Source organism: Erpetoichthys calabaricus, chromosome 4 (assembly GCF_900747795.2).
Source record: "Erpetoichthys calabaricus chromosome 4, fErpCal1.3, whole genome shotgun sequence".
Classification (NCBI taxonomy): domain Eukaryota; kingdom Metazoa; phylum Chordata; class Cladistia; order Polypteriformes; family Polypteridae; genus Erpetoichthys; species Erpetoichthys calabaricus.
This window is the reverse complement of record NC_041397.2, coordinates 99,551,981-99,574,699: the sequence shown is the minus strand read 5'-3', so window position 1 is coordinate 99,574,699 and position 22,719 is coordinate 99,551,981.

The following is a 22,719-nucleotide window of genomic DNA, read 5'->3' as shown; positions in this document are numbered from 1 at the left end:
TATTTTTTAATGTTCATTGGGTTTGAAAGTGAAAGTAAAGTTTAGCTGGGTAGTTGAAATAACTCCAAAATGTTCACCAAAATATCACTGCCCTCCTCAAAATTTCAAGCACCCTTTACAGATTCGTCCCTGGGCCCTGTCCTGTAAATACTGTATCTATCTATAACATAATGAAAGCAGGATTCAAGAATTCAAGATTCAAGAAACTGTTAAGAACACTGGATGCAAAATATGAGTTGCCTGACCACAAATACAGTACGTGGTATTTTTAATACCCGTATGCATCGCACAGACAGAAAATTAATGTATGTGATTGCAAATACATAATTTGGAACCACTACAAATGATGTAATCATACAACATAGATGTATAATATACATATGTACATATACTGTATTATGATCTGAGTTTAACACAGTAATGAATCAGGAGCTTTATCTTTTATCTTTATCTTATCCTTATATCAAACAGTCAAACAGAAACAGAGTGAGCACCATGTTTACTGACAGGAAGACACAGATGACATCAAGGCAGGTAAGATGTTGAATGCAGTTCCTACAATGGAAATAAAAATGTAAGTAGAGAAAGTATAAAACAAATATAGATAAAAAAAAAACATGTTATTTGAGATGTTTCTTTGAGGCAAAGCTATTCATTGTTTGCTGATGTCTTATATTACATTTGTCTGCAAAAAAAAAAATTTTTCACTCCTATCAAAATTGTAGGTTTCTTTATAGATTTGGAGATGCTAAATCTAAAAAATAAACATTTTAAACAATAACTTTCTCTCTTCTGGACATTAAAAATGCATCTTTCAAACCTTCTGAATATGAGCTTATAAATTGTTGGCTATCTTAAAGGAAAAAGAGAGGAAACAATGCTGATTGAGAGCAAGAAATGTTTAGGTAATACTTGATTTTGTGTTGTTTTTCCTCCTTAACTAACATTGAGAAAACAGAAGACTGCCATTTTCTAGCTCAAAAATACTTCAGATAATATTTTGAGCAAGAAAATTCCTTAAGACACAAAACAAATGCAAATTATTTTTTAAAAATTCAACATTTGTTTTCAAAATAGTACTTTTCACTGAGTCCGATATCTCATGGAGACAGTTTGTAGTAGAGAAATTCCAATTGCAGAAATGGATTCAGCACACTTAAACCTATAGAGTTACAGCACACTGATTTTTATTGCTCAGGTGGATTTTGGTGCAGATCATTGAAAATATTGTGAGAAAATACTTTCAGGTTTTGGACTTTGTATAGAGAACATTTACATACATGCCAGTCTGGTGCTGATCTTCAATGTTTGGAAACATATCAACATATCGAATATCACATTATGAGTCAAAATAACAGCAATATTATTTTACGTCCATATCTCCCAGCTCTAATTGATACCTCCTTCTAATGTTCGCCAGTTTTATCCCTCGCCCACCATAGTGCTTCTTTCCTTAGATTCTTCGGTGCCCCTTGAATACTCTTTAGTGGGCAGACTTCTTTTAAGATGTCCACATCTTATAAAACCATATATCTGTTTTTGACCCTTAAATAACTGCATATTTCTCATCCATAACTCCTCATGTCTCCTTTTTTAACTACTGTACATTTTCCATACATTATCATGCACGTTTAATCCACTTTTAAGGTGAAATGTCTACTATGTGCTACCCATTTTTAGAATATATTTAATGCAGCCTCTTTCAAAATTTAAATGTCAGAAGCCAGACCTCCTCAACAGACAAGGGGCCTCATTTATAACACCGTGGGTAGTATTCTCACTAAAACATAGCATATGGACAAAAATAGAAATGTGTGTACACACAAAAAATTCAGATGCATAAAACTGTGCGTACGCAAAGCTCCATGCATTTTCCATTTATAAATCCCAATCAGTGTGAATTTTAAAGCACATGTACTTGCCTACAGCCCCACCCCAACTCCTCCCAGAATTATGCCTATTTGAATATGCAAATCAGTATAAATAGCCCCTTCCATTCGGTGTTTTGTTAAAAGACAATGGCAATAGCACATGTAAAAAAGAAATATGAAATGGTGGTCCTGCTCAGTGAAATGGAGGCAAAGAAAAATGAACTGTTTGGTGGATTAAGCAGTGATATAAGCAACAAAAGGAGTGGCACAAAGTGGCGGAGGCATTCAAAAGTTCTAGTTCAGAGTCGCACAGTACCCACAATAAAAAAGAAAAAGTCACATATCAAAGTTGTCGTGAAAAGGCAATTCACAGCCCACCATCTAAAAAAAAGGTCTATGTCGAGATTCCACTTTAATCTTGTAGTTTATTTTGTCATTAAAGTAGAACAATATAAACTTCCTCTTAAAATCGATGTTTAGTTTACTAGAGTTTCTCATACCCCATCCTAACTAAAGTAGCATGTTAAAGGCTTTGTATTCTAAGTGTTCCCTGACCCAGTGATTAATCGCTACGTGCTTCTTAAACGGATTTTCTCTTAAGCCGACAGGAGCGCACAAGCAGTGACCGCCGCACATAATACGTTAACTTCATTATATTACAGCTCTCTGAACATTTTAGAATACTAAGATGTATACTTGATATTGTTTTCATGATGAAATGCATTAAAGCTTGTATTAAACATGTGGGGGCATGGTGGCACAGTGGTAGTGATGAACTGGCACCCTGTCCAGGGATCCTTGCGCACGATGGATGGAATAACTTATTGCAGCAATACTGTTGAACATACCAACCCCCAACTCCTCTCCTTCCATTTTCTTTCTTGACATAACTATTTGAGGATCTGAAATAAATATAAAACCAGCTGTAAGCTTAGAACACTGATTCTTCAAAACTTTTAAGGAATACTAAAAAATCTCCTTTATACCAGGACTGGGCACCAGCTCATTGCTACTGCTGCTCCACCGTGTCCCCACATGTTTAATTATTAACAGTATACATTATTTAAATGATGTTAACAATTTATCTATAAAATTTAATATACACACTTTAATGCATTTCATCACAAAAATGATATTAAGTATACATCCTAGTATTCTAACAGCACACAGCTCCAAGAGGAAGCGCTTGGAAATCTAACTCAGTTCAGATTCATCTGTAAATACATGCTCTCTTCTAATTCTTCTATTTGCAAAGTCTTCTAACAACACTAAAGCTGCTATGGTAGTTGGAATAGTTTGGCCATTATGTACACCATTATATTGTTACAGAATGATTACAATCAAGTGCCTTAAATTTTAGTGATGGGTGATACCGCTCATTTTCTTTTCAGTCCGATACTGGGTAATACTGAGGCCAGTACTGCCAATACCGATACCAATACTGATGCAGCCAGATTGTTGTCTTGTAAGAATGGTTAATCTTCTGTAAAAACGTATAGTATTTGTGGACATCAAATAGCCACATTTTAAAGACTTTGCATTAGTAGACTATTACGTATAGTGCCAAAGATCAGACTTCTTTGCTTGTGCATTAACAGAAATTAATACATGTGTTCATTTCTTGCGAACAATCTGTGGAACAACAAGCATTAGCTTTAAATTTTTTCTCGATTAAAACATGTAAAAATCTTGCGTTTTTTGGCTGAAAAAGTTACATTTTTATTTTTTACTGTAAAATGCGCGAAACACTAAAACTACGCAGTCAGAAGGGTAAAAAGTATAATAATGATGAAAATACTGAGTGAGCGTCACTTTCAGATTCATCAGACTAACCTTTGATTTCACTGTCCGTTTCAATTTCACTGACTGAAGACAGATTCACTTCGTCATCAATGCTGATAAGAGGCTCCATGACATAACTGCTCGTATCACTGTCAAGGCAGTGTAATACTTGGGCTGCTAAAAATGTTTTTAACAAGATACTATTATTACTAGGCACGCCTACAGGTGAAAGGAGAAGATGCGCCGATAACGTTGCCCAGGTAATGCTCGGGACTACTGCTTTTGGCATTCTTTTTACAGCCCGAGTGATACTCGGGTCTAATGCTAGGGAATGGGAAGTAATGGTAAAATCAAGTAAAAAAAAACAAAAACAAATTATATATATATATATATATATATATATATATATATATATATATATATATATATACTGTATATTGTCATGCTTGGGTCACAGATTTGCACAGAGACACAGGAGGTTGTAGAAAAGAAAGGAACTTTATTCAAAACACTGCAAACAAACATTTGTCTCTTTTCAAAAGTTTAAACGTGCTCTCTCCATGACAAGTCAGAGATGACAGTTTCCCCAGGAGGAGAGAATGTCTGAGAGAGAGATAAGGAGAAGCAAGCAATCAGTTTAACAAACAGAGAAGCCCGTGCAGGCTTTTTAAGAAGGCGGAGTACCGCGTGAGAGCCATATTACGCGACAGAGCCGGAATGTGGAGGAATGTGAAGGTAATCTGTCCATGTTTCTTAGGGGTTTTCCCAGGGGCATCTGTAACTTCTGAGGGTGCGATCAGCTTCGCAGCTCACAATATTATATATATATATATATATATATATATATATATATATATATATTGTAAAAGGGCGCTATATAGCACCCGACCCGGCACAGACTGACACAGAGGCACATGTAAAATCACAAGTCTTTTTATTTCTCTTCAGCCGTGGGGCACGCCTTCCCTGTGTCCCACAGGCCCAACACAGTCCCACCAGCACTTAAATAGCACAAACAGCACTTTTTCTCTCCACCTTGGCACCACCACTCCTCCCAGGCAACCTCATCCTCTTCCTCCCGATTCTGGCTAATTAGTGGTGGATGCTGGCCCTTTTTAAAGCCCGCCCGGAAGTGCTCCAGGTGCTTGATCACCTGTGGCTAATTGCACTTCCGGGCGGGGCTGTAGAGATGTCCATGTGGGCTCCGGGATCCATGCAGCACCCCCTGGCGGCCAACCCAGATCCCCACAGGGTTGTGGAGAACTCCATCTCCCATGAAACCCTGCAGGAAACTGAGGCACCATTGTCAGCCAGGGAGGCTGCCACCAAGCGTCCCGGGGGAGGTAGTGAGATGTCCATGGCTGCTCCGCCGGAACATATGTAGAAGGGGCATCCCGGCCGGGCATGGGACCTGGCCGCCCGACAAAATATATATATATATATATATATATATATATACTGTATATATATATATATATATATATATATATATATATATATACTGTATATATATATATATATATATATATATATATATATATATATTTTACAAAATGGAATTAATAAATATATTAAGTTTAAAAATGTGTTCTACACATGTCCATTCATCAAGATAAAAATGTAATATACTTCTCCCTAAAAACTGACATTGATTATTTTCTATTCAAACAATTACAACAACCTTACATCATATTAAAATACTAACGTATATGGGAGACTTCTTTAAGTGTAGACTGCAGCCAGAGTATCTGTGCAATCTTCTGTTCGCCTCCATTGTTAACTCCTCACGTTCGGAAACGTGACTGACTTTCATGTGTTTGTGGTGTTGCCGCAATGATGTATAGTCTTCTGACACACATCACATTTTGCTTCATTATTGTTCACTGAGTGGATACCAGTCTATCCTTATTAAATTTGTAAATGATACGCAGTGTCACAAACTTGACTCCGAGACATAGAAAGGTTTGGGGCAGCCACCCGTATAGTTTGGTATCCTGGCTGCAAAATCGAAAAAATGATATACAGCACTGATGTGCACAAAACTCAGTCCAAAACGTAACTGAGGGAATAGGGAAAAGGTGCCGGCTTTTGAAGGGAAAGACAGGAAGTGAGATCATATGGGTCGGGCTCATGAAGGTCTTCAGTCATTGGTTCAAGCCCAGATGTGACATCACAGGGGCCGGAGCCGGCAAGGTCTTTTTCAATAGGCTCGATCCCGGAAGTGACGTCAACAGAGCCAGGTGGAATCTCCGGTGCTTGGTCTACAGGAAAGGGAGAAAAAGAGTCAGTGCACTCTGCCACATCCCGGTGTGGCTCGGAACTGCCCTTACTCAAGCCCTTTAGCTGCCTCCCATGCGCACGTGTGTGACAGCAGTTAAGTTTGGTGTATTTGATAAAGCCTGCATCATGGATATGAATCTATAAAAGAAAGGGAGACCACATATAAACTATAGCACTTATTTGATGCTGGATGCAGCCATTTTGCAAAACTGAGTAGAAAAATGAGTACACATGAAGTGAGAGTGGAAACGGGTGTACGGAACATTTGTGTGCATACAAACCGTTTTGAAGGTCTCCAACCTTAAGAATGTGCACCATAACATCAGCAAAAGGAAAGAGCAGAAACAATAGGCTGAGCGCCTACAGTGCGTTATATTCATTTTGATTTAGCCTAATAGTAGTACAGTGACAGGTAATGTCTGAGATGTAGCAATACTATAATTAAAACATGTGTGAGTTTTTCAGTTTTTCATGATCATATGAATTTATTCATTCTGCTTAGTCCTGCAAAATCCTCAGAGGTAGAGTCTACCCTGGCAGCATTTAGCCAGAAACTGAAAGCATCCCAGGGTCATCCATTTCAGGGCACTTTCAGAAGTACTGGGCTAATGAACCTAACCAGCATACCTTTAGGTGAGAAACCCACACAGGCACAAGGAGAACATTAAAGATGCAAAGAGACAGTAACCAATTTAGGATTCAAACCCAGTCCATCGGAGCTGTTAAAAAGCAATAACCACTTTGCTGCCTACAATTAGCAGTACATCTGATTATACTGAGCCGTGGCCAATTGGCAAACTGGTTATGTGGCTATTGGAGCACCACTGTAAGACTTTTGGGGTAGGCAGCCTCTAGATTGTGGGAGTCCAAAACAAAACCAAAAAAGTCTCAGAGCCACTTTACTATGCAGGTTAGCAGTCAGAGTCAGTCTCACTGCCAGCCTTAGTGATAATGACCTACGTTGCAGTTGTGAGTTTTGTAATTTGGTAGTATTAATAAACACAAGTTAAAAAATAAAACCAGCAGAAGCTTGCAGATGGCATGTTTAGGACTGCTTGGCAATAAGAGCCCAGCTGTCTGAATACATCAGCAGCCATGCTGCTGGCTTTATAAATCACGCTGCTGGATTGTTTTTTGTGTGATAGGAATCTGTCAAAGGATAAAGGGCAAGACAAGGTGAGCGGATTGCTCCTCTGCATCTTTCTGATTGTCCAGCCCTGACAGCCTCCCAGAGCCAACTTAATGTCTTCGCTGCATGCAGCTGTGTCAGTGACGAGCAGAGCTCATTCACATCTGTCACACGGCACGTGTGTTGCTTTTGCAGGCATAGACACTGCTGAGGCCGTTGACAGCAACAGCCTGCTTGCTGAAAACAGTACAGTGTGTTGCCCATAGTGTGCTTCTACCCACCAGTTGCCCTCCAGACATTATGGGCTTGTACTGAGAAGAAAGGTTGGCTTTGTACTCTGAAAATTGAAAGTGCAGAACAGGTGCTTCCACATTCTTTATAACTGGCTTGAGTGAAAGTGCCCTGCAATAAATTAGTGTGCCATACAGGGATGAGTCCAGCCAGAATCCTAATCAGGCACCCCTGAAATTGATTAGATACCTAGATGAGTGAGTGTATTAGCAAGGATCAATGGTGCAGGCTAGGATTTCACTCCTGTTTCTTCAGTGTCTATTGCACTATAAAACTGACCATCACCAAGTCACTTAAAATTGATTTAACACTAGAATCCCTGAAGCCTACGAAAAAACTCGTAGATCTGGCCCACCTTAAATCCGTTCACACCTCTCCGCCAGCGTCTTTTGTTCTCTAAATGTGCTGATAAAAATAAACTCTTAAGTAACAGCGCAAGTACAGACGCAAACCAAGTGTAATCAAGAGTCCCCGGTTCGATTCCCACTCACTCCTATATTTGCCGTTTTCAGTAGTAAGCTGCTCTTTTTGTTAATATTATACAGTACACACATGCACTTGGTTTGTGTCTGTACTTTTGCTGTTACTTAGAGAGTCAGATGGGGGAGGGGTGATGTTAGAGCGCGTGAGCTTACTTAGTGCTGCAGGAACAAGGCACATGTTGATCTTTTTTTTCTTTCAGTACATGTGCCTTCCCTGTTTATTTATATATCTCTGCCTGTCTGTCTCTCTATTACGCAGTGCTCTGTCTGTCTGTGTGTTATGGATCTTAAAAATTACAGTTATAAGGACAGTTGTTCATGTTAATTGCAGTCTCAATTGTTAAAAAATATTTTAAAAGGAGCATCCGACATGAAAATATAACGATCTCATTAACTGACAGTGCATACCAATTTATAAATTTTATGTCCGTTTGAGATTAAAAAGAAAAAAAAAAGTAATACTTTATCCCCAGGGGGGAATCGAACTCAGGTCTGTGAGGCACGGCAAAGTTGTTGCACTCTGAGAAGCAAATCTTAGCACGCTACGCCACAGAAACTGTTGCATTATCCTTGAACCTTTTGTGAAAGTGTTTATTTGATCTTTGGAACTCAGGATTTACACATTGTATAGTTTATGCCTACATTTTGTAACATTTATTACTAAAATATGAAAAAGTTTCTGTTTTAACAATGTGTTTACACAGATTACTGTAGAAACGGAACACACATTAAATGCATGTGTTTCCAAATAATGATCTATTATTTCCACTCTAAAACTCCACTCCCAGATAATCAATCAAGGCATGAGCTGGGAGAAGTTCGTGCACGTTCTAAGTCGGTGGGGGGATGGAATAGCCGGCTGCTGGCAGCTTGTCTTTATCAGCACATTTAGATGACAAAAGACGCTGGCGGAGAGGTGTGAACGGATTTAAGAAGTGATTTAAGGTGGGACGGATGTACAAGTTTTTTCGTAGGCTCTGGTAATTCTAGTGTTAAATTCCTTCGCACCTCCTCATCAGTGTCTTTTGTTTTGCAAATGTGTTGATCAGCACTGGCAGCAGGCAGCCCGCTGTCCCTTCCCTCACCAAAGCAGCTTTAGTCGTTCACAAAGTTCTCCCAGCTCGTCTGTTTATCTGGGTGTGATGTGCCTTGAATTGTATAGGGTAAATAATGTATCATTATTTGGAATACATACATTTCATGTGTGTTCTGTGTCAGAGTGGTGGCTCTGAGGCTAGAGATCTGCACTGGCAATCGGAAGGTTGCCGGTTCGAATCCTGTAAATGCCAATAGGGACTCTGCTGTGTTGTGCCCTTGAGCAAGGCCCTTAACCTGCAATTGCTGGTAGTGAGAAAAGCGCTATATAAATGCAAAGAATTATTGACATTGATCTATGTAAATGTAGAATGATAGGCAAGGCAAGAAATGTTGAACACATAACTAGAACAGAAATTTTTTTCATGTTCTTCTAATAATTGGCCAAATGCTGACGTAAAGTGTATAATGTGTGAAGACTGAAGTCCAAATATCAAATAAACACTTTCACAAAAGACACAAATATAACAAAACAAGTGCTCATATTTTCAAGAATTTAACCAAAGTAAAAGCAATTGGGATAGGGTGCTACACACACACCCACATATACGTCTGCTTGGCTGGTGTATTGAGGTAAGAACAGCTGCCTTCAAGTTGAGAGGTGACGGGTTCGATCCCGGGGCTTTCATGCATTAACTGTTTTGAGCAGTGAGTGGCTATTTATGACTACTATTAAAGAATAAAAACATACATTTGATTTACTTGAGTCTGTAAGAGCTGGTGTAAATTTATGGCACTTGTAATTGTTGTTTCATTATTCACTTTTAATAATAATAATAATAATGTATTTTATTTATAGGCATCTTTCAAGGCACACAAGAACACCTTACAGAGCACATTAATAACAACAGTCACAAGATTAAATTAATAAAATAATTAATATTAATTAATAATAATAATTAATATTAATTAATAAAATGCTCTCAGTCATGTTCACACTCCCCCAGACCTGACAATGCTGTTTTCAAATAAAGGTGTGCTATAACAGAGGTGAACTGAGATGAGGATGAGGGTTCTACATCGGAGAAAGTGAACAGAAGCCCCTCCTGCAAGAAACGTCCAGTCACATATCAGAACAACGCAGCTGCACCAAACGTAAAGGTGAAAGATGGCACAGTTTGGATGCAGCAAGAGGTTGGGCGTCACCCTGCCAGTGAATCTGCTACAAGCTTGTCCTTCAGTGAAACAGCAGGGCTAACAGAGCTCACCAAGGTATCATGCAAAGTCCTGTTTCAGATTATGTTTTTTGAATATGTGGACATTACTGCATCATAGGGTACATTCTCATTCGCTCACACTGGACCCAATTTAATGTCACAAAATAACCTACCATGCATATCTTTGGGATTTGGAATAAATGGGGAATACTTGGCAGAACCCAAAAGGACACGGCAAACATTCAAAACAGTGACTGAGCTTGGGAACTGAACCAGAGTCCTCTGAGTTATGAAGCAGAGGCTGTTGTACCTCGTTTTCGATGAAAACAGTAGCAATCTATCCATCCATTTTCAAACTAGTGTGTAATGCACACATCAAAATCAAACCAAGTCAAGTGAGTTAACTAAAAAGAGCAAGTTGGCAAAATAAAATAAAATTTAAAAAATCAAACTACAAGTACTCAGTCTATACAGCGCCTAATGGAAGTCTATAAAGAGCTGGTTCAGACAACAGGTAAAGCTTCTTTGCACAAAGTGTTGTTAACATGTGGGACCAGGTGCAAATTCTAAAAATGCAGGGGTTACATCCAGACTGGTGCTCATGGCCCCCCTGTGTGTTTTTTCCTCCACTCAAACTGTTTTATTAGTAGCTGTTCTAGTAGGACATCTTTAGGCTAACCTATTTTGACATATCTAGATATCTTGCTGCTATTTATTATAGGGAACATGCAGGATCCACAGCCAGCTAGCTGATGGAACTCTTGGACATAACAAAAACCACATGTGAATGTCAGTTTGAGCTCTAGATGTTACTTGGGTTTCCAGTCTACCAATGAGGGCAGCTAATTTCAACTTGGCAAGATGAATGAGCAAAAGCACTCCCTAGTGGCTGGCAAGATGCCCTGCAGGAAACCGCAAGGACCCCATGGTTGTGGCAACAGTGCTGGCAGATGGTGTTGACAAAGGTTGCCACTCATTGATGGTTTCTCCCAGTTGGAGTGGGACTGGATCTGCAAACCTGTAAGTAAATGAAGTGCCAGTTAGCAGTGCTGGACTGGAAAGGCCCAGGCAAAAAATATAGAAGGTGTGGGCTTTCTTTAGAGCCAAGCTAAAATCAGTTAAATGTAGTGTAAATGATAAAATATTATTTTTACACATCAGCTTGAAGTGCAGGAGTTGCCAAGAGAGCATGAGCCCAATGTCAGGAACTCAAGCACACATTTCATATCTTTATTGACTGCAATTTTATTGGGCAGATTCTGGTTCAGTGACAATGTGAACAATATTTAAATGATGACAGGTTTCAAGAAGTAAAGAAAAGCACATAGCACTAACAAGCATCTATGCAGTCAAATGAGGAGATGATTATACTTTTGTAATCAATGCTATGTTTTCACAGGCAAAGCAGGTCAGAGGCATAGCTTGTTGATAAAGGCAAGGACATGGACATTGGACCTTCTGACACAGATCTCAGACACATTGTAGTGGAACAAGCAAGACCTCTGTCTTCTTGAGGTCACTCTAGGTTGAATATGCAGAGGCAATGCAAGCAACCTACTTTTGTCTCAGCACTAAGGAAACAAAATGAACACCACAAAGAAAAGATGGAAGGCACTTGCAGTAGTGGTGAACAGATATCCTGTAGCACTGATGGTCATGTCTGTCAAACTGATACTGTAGGTTTCATCTGTACGGTAGGGTTATAGGATACATTAACAGCTGACTGGTCTTGTAAGGTCTGAGTTGCAGTCAGAGGTCAAACACATGAAAAAGCAGGAGTCATCCTGAAAGAGAAACCACATAGCTGTTTTGAATGGGGTAAAAACTTCATCACTGGTCATGCTCTATTGAGGACATGCAGTTATTCCTGATAGTTATGGTGTGTGGGGCTGAAGAGAACATTGATTAACTAAATGTATTTTTTTCAGCTGATGCATTCTTCCAAAGCAGCTCACTGCTATTCACTCTGAACCTGCTCTTTTCAGGCAAGGTTGTGGAGCTATGACAAGGCAAGAAGAATCCTGGGATAGGATGAGATGTCAGTTCATAATGAGGTCCGCTAACTCACTATTAAATTTATAAAGCTTGTCTTTGGTCTACTCTTGTAAAAAGAAGTGACACAAAACGAACCCAAGATGAGTGAGAGTACAACATACAAACTAGAACACACACATGAACTCTCTCCATTAGTGCCACAGTGCCAGGGTTTACACATCTCTAGCTGCTGGCTGATCAGGCACATATGAATGGATGCCTTGGGGTGTGTCAGTAGGCCATTTATCCTCTTCAAAAAAAACACTTGAGGGGATTGCTTGACGTAGGATTTCTTTGCTTTAAATAAGTGTTTTGAATTTTTTTTATTTACATACAGTAACATTTTTTATTGAAACAAACTACTTTTTTTAATGTTTTTTTTGACCCATCCTTTTTTCTAATATGTTTTTCATTGTGACCTATTCTAGTAAAGTTAAAATTTTGCTATCTTGTTTCATTTGTTTATGTGACAATCGGTGATGCAACACGTGATAATGTAGATGTGGCATTATAAATATGACAACAGTCACAGCATGCCTAGGTGACTGAAAGTGGATCTGCATATTCTCAACACAGCTTATCTTCCAAGTAGACCCCTCTTTTGTTTTGACTTTGACCTCCCATTGTTTAACTGGTTTTGACCCTTGGCTTCCTCAGACCGCCTCTTTTGCCTACATATATAATCATGACCTAATCTTTCATTTCCTCATAAAAATGTCAACAATGCCCTAGTATAAAGTACATCTTTACATTTAAAAAAGGTGCAATTTCTTAAAATGGTGGCGCAGTGGTAGTGCTGCTGCTTTGCAGTAAGGAGACTGGAAGATTGTGGGTTCGCTTCCTGGTTCCTCCCTGTGTGGATAGCGCTTTGAGTACTGAGAAAAGCGCTTTATAAATGTAATGAATTATTATTATTATTATTAAAAATCTAAATAAACAGATAACTGCAAATGATAGACTATACATAACAAATAACGTACAAGTTAGAAGTTTATAAAAATAAACCATAAAAAAATACAGTAAGATATCTTAAAAATATAAGGCTCATGAATGGGATGGTGAGGTTGATGGTGAGCCCGAGCAAAACATCAGGGCAATTGTGTTTTAAGTGTGTTAGTGAATCTGATAATTTAATGACAACCTTTTTGAAGTAATGTACATTATAATGTTTCAGGCCCTTGTTTACCTTTGTTTTAAAATCAAAATTAGTCCAAACTCCAGAAGTTATGTTTGGCTTCAAAAGACTATCCATCTTCCTTGTTACTCCCTTTTATTCTTTGTTCCCAAGGTCACTAATGGTACAGCGTCTTTTTTCCCCCAAGGCGCTGTAACAGTGGCTAAGGGCAGACACAGTACACTTACTGCAGAGCGACATTATTCAAAGAGATTGATTTTCAGCACTTGGCCAGTCCAGGTGGCATTAGTGATGCCAGTAGTTTGTATAGTGTTGTTGATATATAATTTCCATGCTCATTTTTGAAGTTAAAATTTTCTGTTGCTTGATTACATTCTACCACAGCGTCATGCTCCGACTCATGGTTCTCCCCAGAAAAAAAAATGCATTAAGTCTGATTTTACATTAAAGTCATTGCTGTAAGACAGTTAACTGTCTACCAGCACAGACCTTGATTGCCTTACTGCTTCTTAATACTTGTGTCATGAGCTGTGTTAGAAGGTCAGCATGACTCTGCCTCATTAAATGACACTGGACTTGATTTTACAATTAGTTAAACAATCACATTCCCACCTCACCACATCTGCTGAGCTACACAGATGCTTGATGCTTCCCACCTTTCCATGTAACATAACGTCATGTTTTTCCAATTATAGTATTCATCATCACAATGTAGAGAGCCACAGACACATTGAGCAAGATAGCAAATAGTGTCATAGACTTTAGGGACCCTCACTACTTAATATGAATAAATTGTTAGAAAACTGGTAGTAAGAAAACAAAATTTAACTATGATAACAGGAACACCTTGAGTTTTACAATTATTGGTCCAAAACAGCAGCATCTGAAATCTCCCAGTTAATGGTATATTAGCAGAATTTTACAAACAGTAGCTGATATTTGTGTTACTGATCTGAACACAGGAGGGGTCAACTGCAATGAATTTCTTGAATCAGCCCAGAGCTGTGGACTAGTTAGCATGGTGTTTTCTGGAGATCACCTCCAGCTCTTTGTTCTGAAAGTTTTTGTTGCAACTGAACAAACTGAAGTTCAGCTGAACTTGCTCCTGTTTCCAGGCCTCGGCACTGTAGTAGAACTACAGTATATGTGACCGAATCAGAACCTATCAAGCAGTGTTTATGTTAATGTATTACGTGTAACTTTGTTTTGTGTTTATGTTTAACTTAATTTTATTCACAAATGAATTTTATTTTTTAAATTAGGAATTGCATTTAGCCTAAAATATACTTGATGAAGACAGGCAGTAACGAAGGAGATACTTAATTGCAAAACAAACGAACTGCAGCTAAAAGTTTAAAATATGTATTTGGTATATTGAACTAACCTCAGTGGCAGAATCTGCTACAGTTGGGCTTAGCTTGGAGCCCCAGTTCAGTCTTGGGCTGTCTGCTCCTCTTAATATACCTCTTTCATTTTGTTGCAGTTGACCTAAGCAGCCTTAGATAAGTTAATGATTAAAAATTTTTTTGTTCCTGGGGAAATTTTGGCTTTTTACAGAAGCTCTTTAAATAAATAATATAATATATATACATACACCCACTATGGTCTGAACACCTTTTAAAAAGAAAGAAAAAGAGGTGAGCTATTATGCAGACATATTGCCATTGGTGTAAAGAAGCCCTAGTAGCATTTCTTGACACACTTCTGAATAATTTATTGGCTAAAAGTACTCAGTGTTAGTGAGTTAGAGAGAGGATGTACAGCATTGTTCATAATATCACTCAACTTTTGTTTTAATTCTCTCCTTTGCTACTACGTCCAGGAGGTCCAGAGTATGTCCTATAACTAATCCAGCCTTTTAGTTGTTTTTTTCTTCTGTGGGCCTCTTTTGAGGTGATGTTACCAGTCCAACACACCACAGCATAGAAAATTTGCACTGGCAATCACAGAGGTGTAGAAGATGTGAAGGATGTCACTGGCCTTATTAAAGGAATGTAGTCTCCTAAGGAAAAAAGAGCCTGTCTTGCCATTTCATACATATTTCCTCTGTGTTCAGAGATCAGTTCAATCTGTCATTGATGTGGACCCCCAAGTACATGAAGGAGTGCACCACCTCTGCCTCCACTTCCATAGTGACCGGACATAGAGGCTGTGTGGTGTGATGAAAGACAATAACCAGTTCCTTGGTTTTGCTGATGTTAAGTTGCAGAAAGTCAAAGACAATTCTTTCTGCTCCCAGAAACAAAGTTCTCCTATACTCTGTCTCAACCCCCTTATCAACACACCCCTTAAGTACAGAATGATTGGAGACTTTCTTCAAGTGACATGACCTGGTGTTATATTTATAGTCAGATGTGTACAGAGTGAAGAGAAAATTAGACAGGACTGTGGTGCTCACATTCATATCAGAAACACAGTCTTTGAGTCTCACCGACTGTAGTCTGCCTGACAGGTAGTCCATTATCCAGGACACCATAAGTTCATCCACATGCATATTTCTGAGCTTGCCCCTTAACAGGGATGGCTGGATGGTGTTGATCGCACTAGAGAAATAAAAAATGTATAATCTTCACAGTTCTGCCAGCTTTGTCCAGGTGAGAATAAGCCTTGTGCAGCACATTGATAATTGCATTCTCCACTTCAGTCTTTGTCAGGTAGGCAAACCTCACTGGATCCAGGTGATCTTCCACAAGAGGCTTTGTACTCAGTCGTTAGTGGCGCTGTGCAAATTTTAAATAATCTTGCCCCAAAATGTCTAGGCTCCAATTGGTTGTGGGTGTGTGCGGTTGTGTTTAGCTCCACAGTTAATTGACATGCTGGTTGACTACACCGCACACACGTGCAGAGGCAGGCAGATCAGTCAGGTGTCTTGGTGGTGATTTATTGATTTTAAAATCCACAAGAACACATTTTTATGGATTATTTATTTATTGATAGTTTTGAGCACTGCATTTTTGGAACACTTTATTTTGAGTTGGTTTTTAATAAAAGCACTTGAGCACTTTGCTCCTTCCCCTTGTCTTATGTGGTGTCCTCATTTGTACAGCTCATCCCAGTCATGACTACCAATGGTTGGGCTCAAGAGGCTCCCAAATGAGAAGAGGGAACATGGAACCAAACCCGCACCATCACAGCTCGTCTGACTGAATATTAATCCATTAATCCAATGACTGTATTGGGATTATTCTCGTTTTAAATTTTGGATTTTATCTCACTGATCATCACTGTTTTTATGGATTATTTATTTATTGAACATTTACACTGCATTGTTTATTTGATTATTTTAATAAAAGCACCTGTTCACTTTTGCACCCACCCCTTGTCTGGATGCATTTGTCCTCATCTGCTTGGCTCATCTCAGTTTCTTGACTATTGATGATAGTGGCGGGTTCGAGTGGCTACCGAAGAAGAGTGGGAGCATGGAGCCAACCCCTAACCTCACAACATCTTTCATGTTATTCTGAGTTTGTTCTCTATTTTAGCTTTATAAGCCTCCTTTCCTTCACTCAGCTTTTTCTTTAACACTCACTGTGTTCTTCAGAGCCTTTTAATCACTGGCTTTGAATGCTGTCTTTTTTATTTAAGAAAACTCTTTAGCGTTTTAGTAATCCAGGACTCATTGTTTGAAAAGCAACATACTGTTTTTAAGGGTACCACAGTGTCAACATAAAAGTTAATGTAGTCTGTGATGTAGTCCTTCAATCTCATGTCCACGTGACTTCCACATCATTTCCCAGTCTGTCATTTGGAAGCAGTCATTCAAAGCCATTTCAGCCCCCAGGCTCCACTTCTTCACTATCCTGGTGGTAACAGGTTGCTGTCTAATAACTGGCAGGATGGCAGCCCCTATTTCTGATGCCTGGCAATCAGGATTGACTCTAGCTTTTTTGCTGCCATAGACAAAAGTGAAAATTTCATGTTCATACCACAGAGGCTTCAAGTCATTTGCTATATATATTATTGGAGATCATGGAGCGCCCCTTGGGGGTTTTGAATGAGTCACAAATCAAACAGCAGAATGGGATGGGAGTCCCGCTTTGAGAATCGGGAGATGGGGGCCATACTAAGACAGCACCTCTCAATGCCTATGGCTATGTCTATTACAGTTAACAAAATGCCACCTCAGGAAAACTTTGCTGCCCTAGGCAGCTGCTTTGCTTGCCTATATGGTAGAGCCGGCATTGCAGGTAATGGAGACCTGTAAAGCACCCTTAAGTTGAAAGTCTCCCTGCCAATAGTCTGCATTTCTAATTAGGGACCTAACTATCATATAGACAGGGCTCATTCTGAGAAGAGGAGGAAGAAAGGAGAGGAGATCAGCCTGCAACTTTGACAAAGAGCTAAAGCATTTACATAGACGCTTGTTTCAAGATTTTTCTGAAATATTCCTTTATAACATTATATGAACTGTGAGGGCGTCTTACCATGAACATAGCAAAGCACCACTCTGAAATTTTTGTTTTTTCTTGATGGCAGAGATTGTAAACTGAGACTATAGCCTGTGAGAGAGGCAGGAATGAGTGATCGGTGAAATTTTTGTTAAATCAAGCATAGTCGAGTGTGTAACTGGTAACTTAAAAAAAATACTTAAGCCCACCTAATTGTTCTTGTTGATATTCTTATTTTAAAACTGCAAACAGTATGTACTGCCATCCTTCTGTCTCAAATAAGAAGGCATCTGACTTCACCTGACAGAAGTGCATGAATGACATACGTAATGAAGTGTGACAAACACAGCAATCATCAACACAACAAAAACAAATATTAACTGATAAATATCATTAATTTTCACATAAGTAAAAAATAATAAATTTAACCCTGAGAAGATCCTGATGATCTGAAAGAACCCAAACAAGAAGGGAATGTGGCAGTGTTATTGACAGCATAACTTTCAGGTAGGCCTCTGTCTGTACTGTGTCACAAAAGGTCACCATAGTGGTCAAAGTCCACGCGCTGTAGTCCAAGACCAGTTGTTCTTTAAAAAGGAAGAGGGCTGCTTCTTCACACCACACGCCATCAACATGCAGTAGATGCACGGCCTTGGGGAATGGGGATATTACGATTGTGTAGTCTTTTAAGACCCCAGTTCTTCTGATGGACTCTTAGTTGTCTCTTTGACCAAACATTGTTTGAATTGTGGGGAGGACCTCTGTCTTTGACTTGCTGTGTGACCTTGAGCAAGCCATCTATCTGCTAGTATGTGGAATAAAAAAAAAAAATAAAATGTTACCATGAATCTGTGTTTGCAAATTGGCTGCGGATGGGCTCACTGTAGGAAGATAAAACTAAACGGTGTATCTTCCTGTTGTGTTCCTTGGGCTGCAAAAGCAAACACGTCACCTTCAGTCTTCCATTGAAAGGAAATATGGTACAGTTTGAAAAGACAGCGCACTGTAAATAGCTGAATTCTCCCCTGAACAACATAGTGATGAGGATTAGTGCTTGAAACCTTCAAAATATTTCTAATAAAAAAAAAAAATCAGATTTAGCTATGCTAGAAGAAATTTGACAATAACCTGTGTATGCAGTGTCCTACTTAAATGTCGTCATACATGGTGCGCAATACTCAGCCACATGCTATATGGATAAATCTATGTGGTTTAAACTTGCTCCAATTCTAAAGCTTCATTTTTTTGAATTTATAGGGATGTATTTTCATGAGAATGGCTACTGCTGACAAACAAACATTCTTACCTCTAACCATTTCCTTAAATAAATATCTGGATAGTCATGCTGTGCTAGGGTGTTGCCATCATCTGTTCATTCGAGAATGCTGACTTTCCGCAGTACTTAAAACTAAACTTTAAGCCTCAAACCTTTTTGCCTGGCATCTCAAGTCCACATTGTGTCTTGTGTTACTTGGTGTTCTTTGCGCGTATGTTGGTGCCAATGTACTGTTATCCTTGAAGAGTAACTGATTTGCACACATTTTTTTAACTTACAAAAAAGTATTGATCTCGATCAATTTGAAGCAATTCTACAGTCATCTTTCATTGGTCACACTTCCACTGATAAAGTGCCAGATGCTCCAGTAATGGAGTCAGAAGGCCATACCACCAGTTGTGGAGAGTGTTTGGTCAGACTGTGGGCAGTGATTGCCTTTGTCCTGCCCTTTCCAGTGCCTCCTCACTGGGTATCTCACTTATACCTGCCATCCAGTGCCATAAACCAGTTCTAAAGTCTCCAGCTTTGGCGTTTATTTCATAGATACATCATGCTTCACAAGAAAGGTTTAAATGTGCTTTTCATACGCTCTCTTTAAATGTTCTTTAAAATGTTGTTTGTTTTACATTTACGTTTTTTCCTTGTTCTTCATGTTACATCTTCGTGGCAAAACAGAATGACCTTCTTACTTGACCCATTTCCCCATCGCAGCATATGCCTAACTGCTCACCTTTGTTTCTCATTATTTTTGTCTTTTTGATGTTCATGTTGTAACGCCTGCGGTGGGTTGGCACCCTGCCTGGGATTGGTTCCTGCCTTGTGCCCTATGTTGGCTGGGATTGGCTCCAGCAGACCCCTGTGACCCTGTGTTCGGATTCAGCGGGTTGGAAAATGGATGGATGGATGTTGTAACGCTGGTCCTATTTCTTAATGAGTCCCTCCATTCACTGAAGCTTTTTTTCTGTTGCCATACGTAGCTAAACATTTTTCTGATGATGCAGACGCAAACTAAGAAAAATATTTGCCTGGCAGAGTTAACCGTGCTTCTTTTCCAGGTTTTTCCTCTTTGCTATGTGTTTTAGAGGGCAGCATATGCTGACAGAGAGTCCATTGTCGGCCAGTGTTAAAGTGAGACCCTGGTGCCCAGCATCATCCCTTGAGTTACAGGCAGATTTCTTTTCATTCGCAATTCAAATAAAGCGCACCCTACCGAGATAAGAAGAAAGGAGGAAGCAAGGTCACAGCTCAACTGGAGGATCAAGAGGGCAGATGCGTGGGTGGCCAGGATATGGAGGAATTGGCAAGGACTCAATGTGCAAGTGCCGCCTCTATCTTAAGACTCGACATGTTTGCTTCAGAGTGTACAGTCGTTTAGGTTAAACATATCCAGGGTGAGAGCGGACTCTTTCAGAACCTTACAAGGCATTCAGCTGCACTGTGATGTTGTACAAGTAGTAAAAAAGTTTTAAAATTCCAAGTGTGTGTAACAGAATGACAACAGAAATGCCATTGAGAAGCAAAGGAAAAGACATGTAGTTTGGACTAAAGAGACCATAAGACACAGAGGAAGTGAACTGAGTCAAGGGGCACTGCCAGGAAGCCCAAAACATCTGCACATGCCAATTATCTGGTTTGCTGTGCTTCTATAACGTGACATTTTGTAGCACATACTGCTAAAAGCTAATAGTGCACAGCAAAGAGGATGGCGTGCAGCTCTCCGAAGCCAAGGGGCCTGGAAGACGGTTGTATTATTGCTCCCTGGAAAGGCAGACCTTCCACAAACTGCTGTCTGCCATCCTGATGCCGAATTTTGTGCTGGGCCTTTAATGGGAAGTTGCCACATAAAATGAAAGGATGCCATGCCACACCAAAGAAAATGTCATACTTGCAAAACATGTCACAATGCTTTACACAAGGCCTAGGATAGTTAAATAAACTGGAGGTTCATGTTCAAATGATTTATTGCACACATTTGTTTTTATTTTATTCCTCGTATTTATTGTTGAAAGTCACTGGCATGCAGCTCCTGGTTTGATCCTGTATTGTGCCAGTGCTGCTTGATTTGTTTAAAGCCCCTCACCGCTCTGAATTAGTGGGAATTAAAAAAAAAATGAATCAGTGGGTGTATTTAATAGCAATTGATGGAGCAAAAGCATCTGAGGCTGCTCATTCAAAACCTCCAGCAAGATACATTGGGAAAGGACCGAGCAATCTTTGGTTCTTCTTCATACAAAATCATATTGATATTAGTTTTCTACTTGAAAACTACTTCAGTTATCTTAAAAAAAATAAGAATCTGCTTACAGTATATAGCACTCTTCATTGAGAATATTAATAGGCTGACATTTCGAGCAGCAGTAGGTTATGAGGGGTCACCTTGTGGACTATGTGAGTGACGGCCTGAGTGACGGATAAATCAAAAGCTGCAAGAACTACATGAGCGTCTAAGAAACAACCTCCCTCGAACAAACCCACTGCCCCAACCAAGTATGTCTTTCCTCAGAATGTGCACAGAACTTCAGATATACTTTCAGATATATAAAACCTCATGAATGGTTTTGGAGCTTGAAGTATGAGGTGTAAACTTAGTGCTTTGGCGGCTAATCGGAAATGTCTGCATTCAGAAGAAGAGCGTGACCTAGAGCAGGGGTGGGCAGATTCAGTCCTGGAGGGCCGCAGTGGTTGCAGGTTTTTGTTCCAACCCAGTTGCTTAATTAGAAACCAATCCTTGTCAATTATTTAATTTCATGGCTTGCTAGTGCTGTAACGCTGCCATGTCAGGTCATTCTCATATCCTAGATTTATTTTCCTTTCTAAGGATATCATCCAAATGATTTGAAGTCTAAAACAGACGAGTAATTCTCAGTGCTTCACTTTTTTCTCTTCACTTTCCTTCCAAGTATTTAATTAAACCAAATAGTGCATGATAAATACACACAGGTGTAAATGGTAACAAGCTAAATGGAGAAATGCTGGTCTCTTTTGTCATTTGCATGTTATTGCTAATTAGGAGCAATTAAAAACCAAGAATACAGCTGTTTAAGACTAAAATAAGCAATAAGGGTTCAAAATCTTAACGAGAGAGACAATTAAAGTGAAGCTGAAGTGTTACTTGAGCAATAAGGGCTTCTTATTAAGCAATTGGGTTGGAGCAAAAACCTGCAGCCACTGCGGCCCTCCAGGACTGAATCTGCCCACCCCTGACCTAGAGAGCTACGTAAGAACACTCCATCTTGGGAAACATCTCTCCTCTTTCAGAATGTGTAACAAAAAGAGGTGTTGAGCTAATTGATAGCACAACCATTTGGCAAGGAGGCAGACCCAAACACTTTTCAGTTTCTTTCTAAGTTATTACCAGATTATCCGAGGTTCTGTGCTAATGGTGCACTTCTCTTTTGTGTTTTGACTCGACTGGTGATTTTTGGCTACTTCTGCATTAACTGTAGTGCTCAGCTTTAAATAAAACAATCAAAAATCCCCCTTCATGGATGTCCTATTCAAGCAGTTCATTTTCCAGTAAAATGTCATTTGTTTGTGCTGTTAAAGAAAAAAGAAAAAACCCAACCCATTTCCCTTTGTCGAATCCTCGTCCTTATATTTCAAACTAATTGACAGGAATTCCAGAAAAAAGAACTTTTTTTTTTGTTCTCATAATTACTTATTATTATTGTTAGATCTTCTGAGCAATCAAGTCCTCTATTAAGTGCATGCCATTTATGCAGCCTTTTGCTTGACAGCACAATAAATTAGATAGAATTAGAAAAACAAAACCAGGCCTTTTCCCTGTATACCAGGCTCA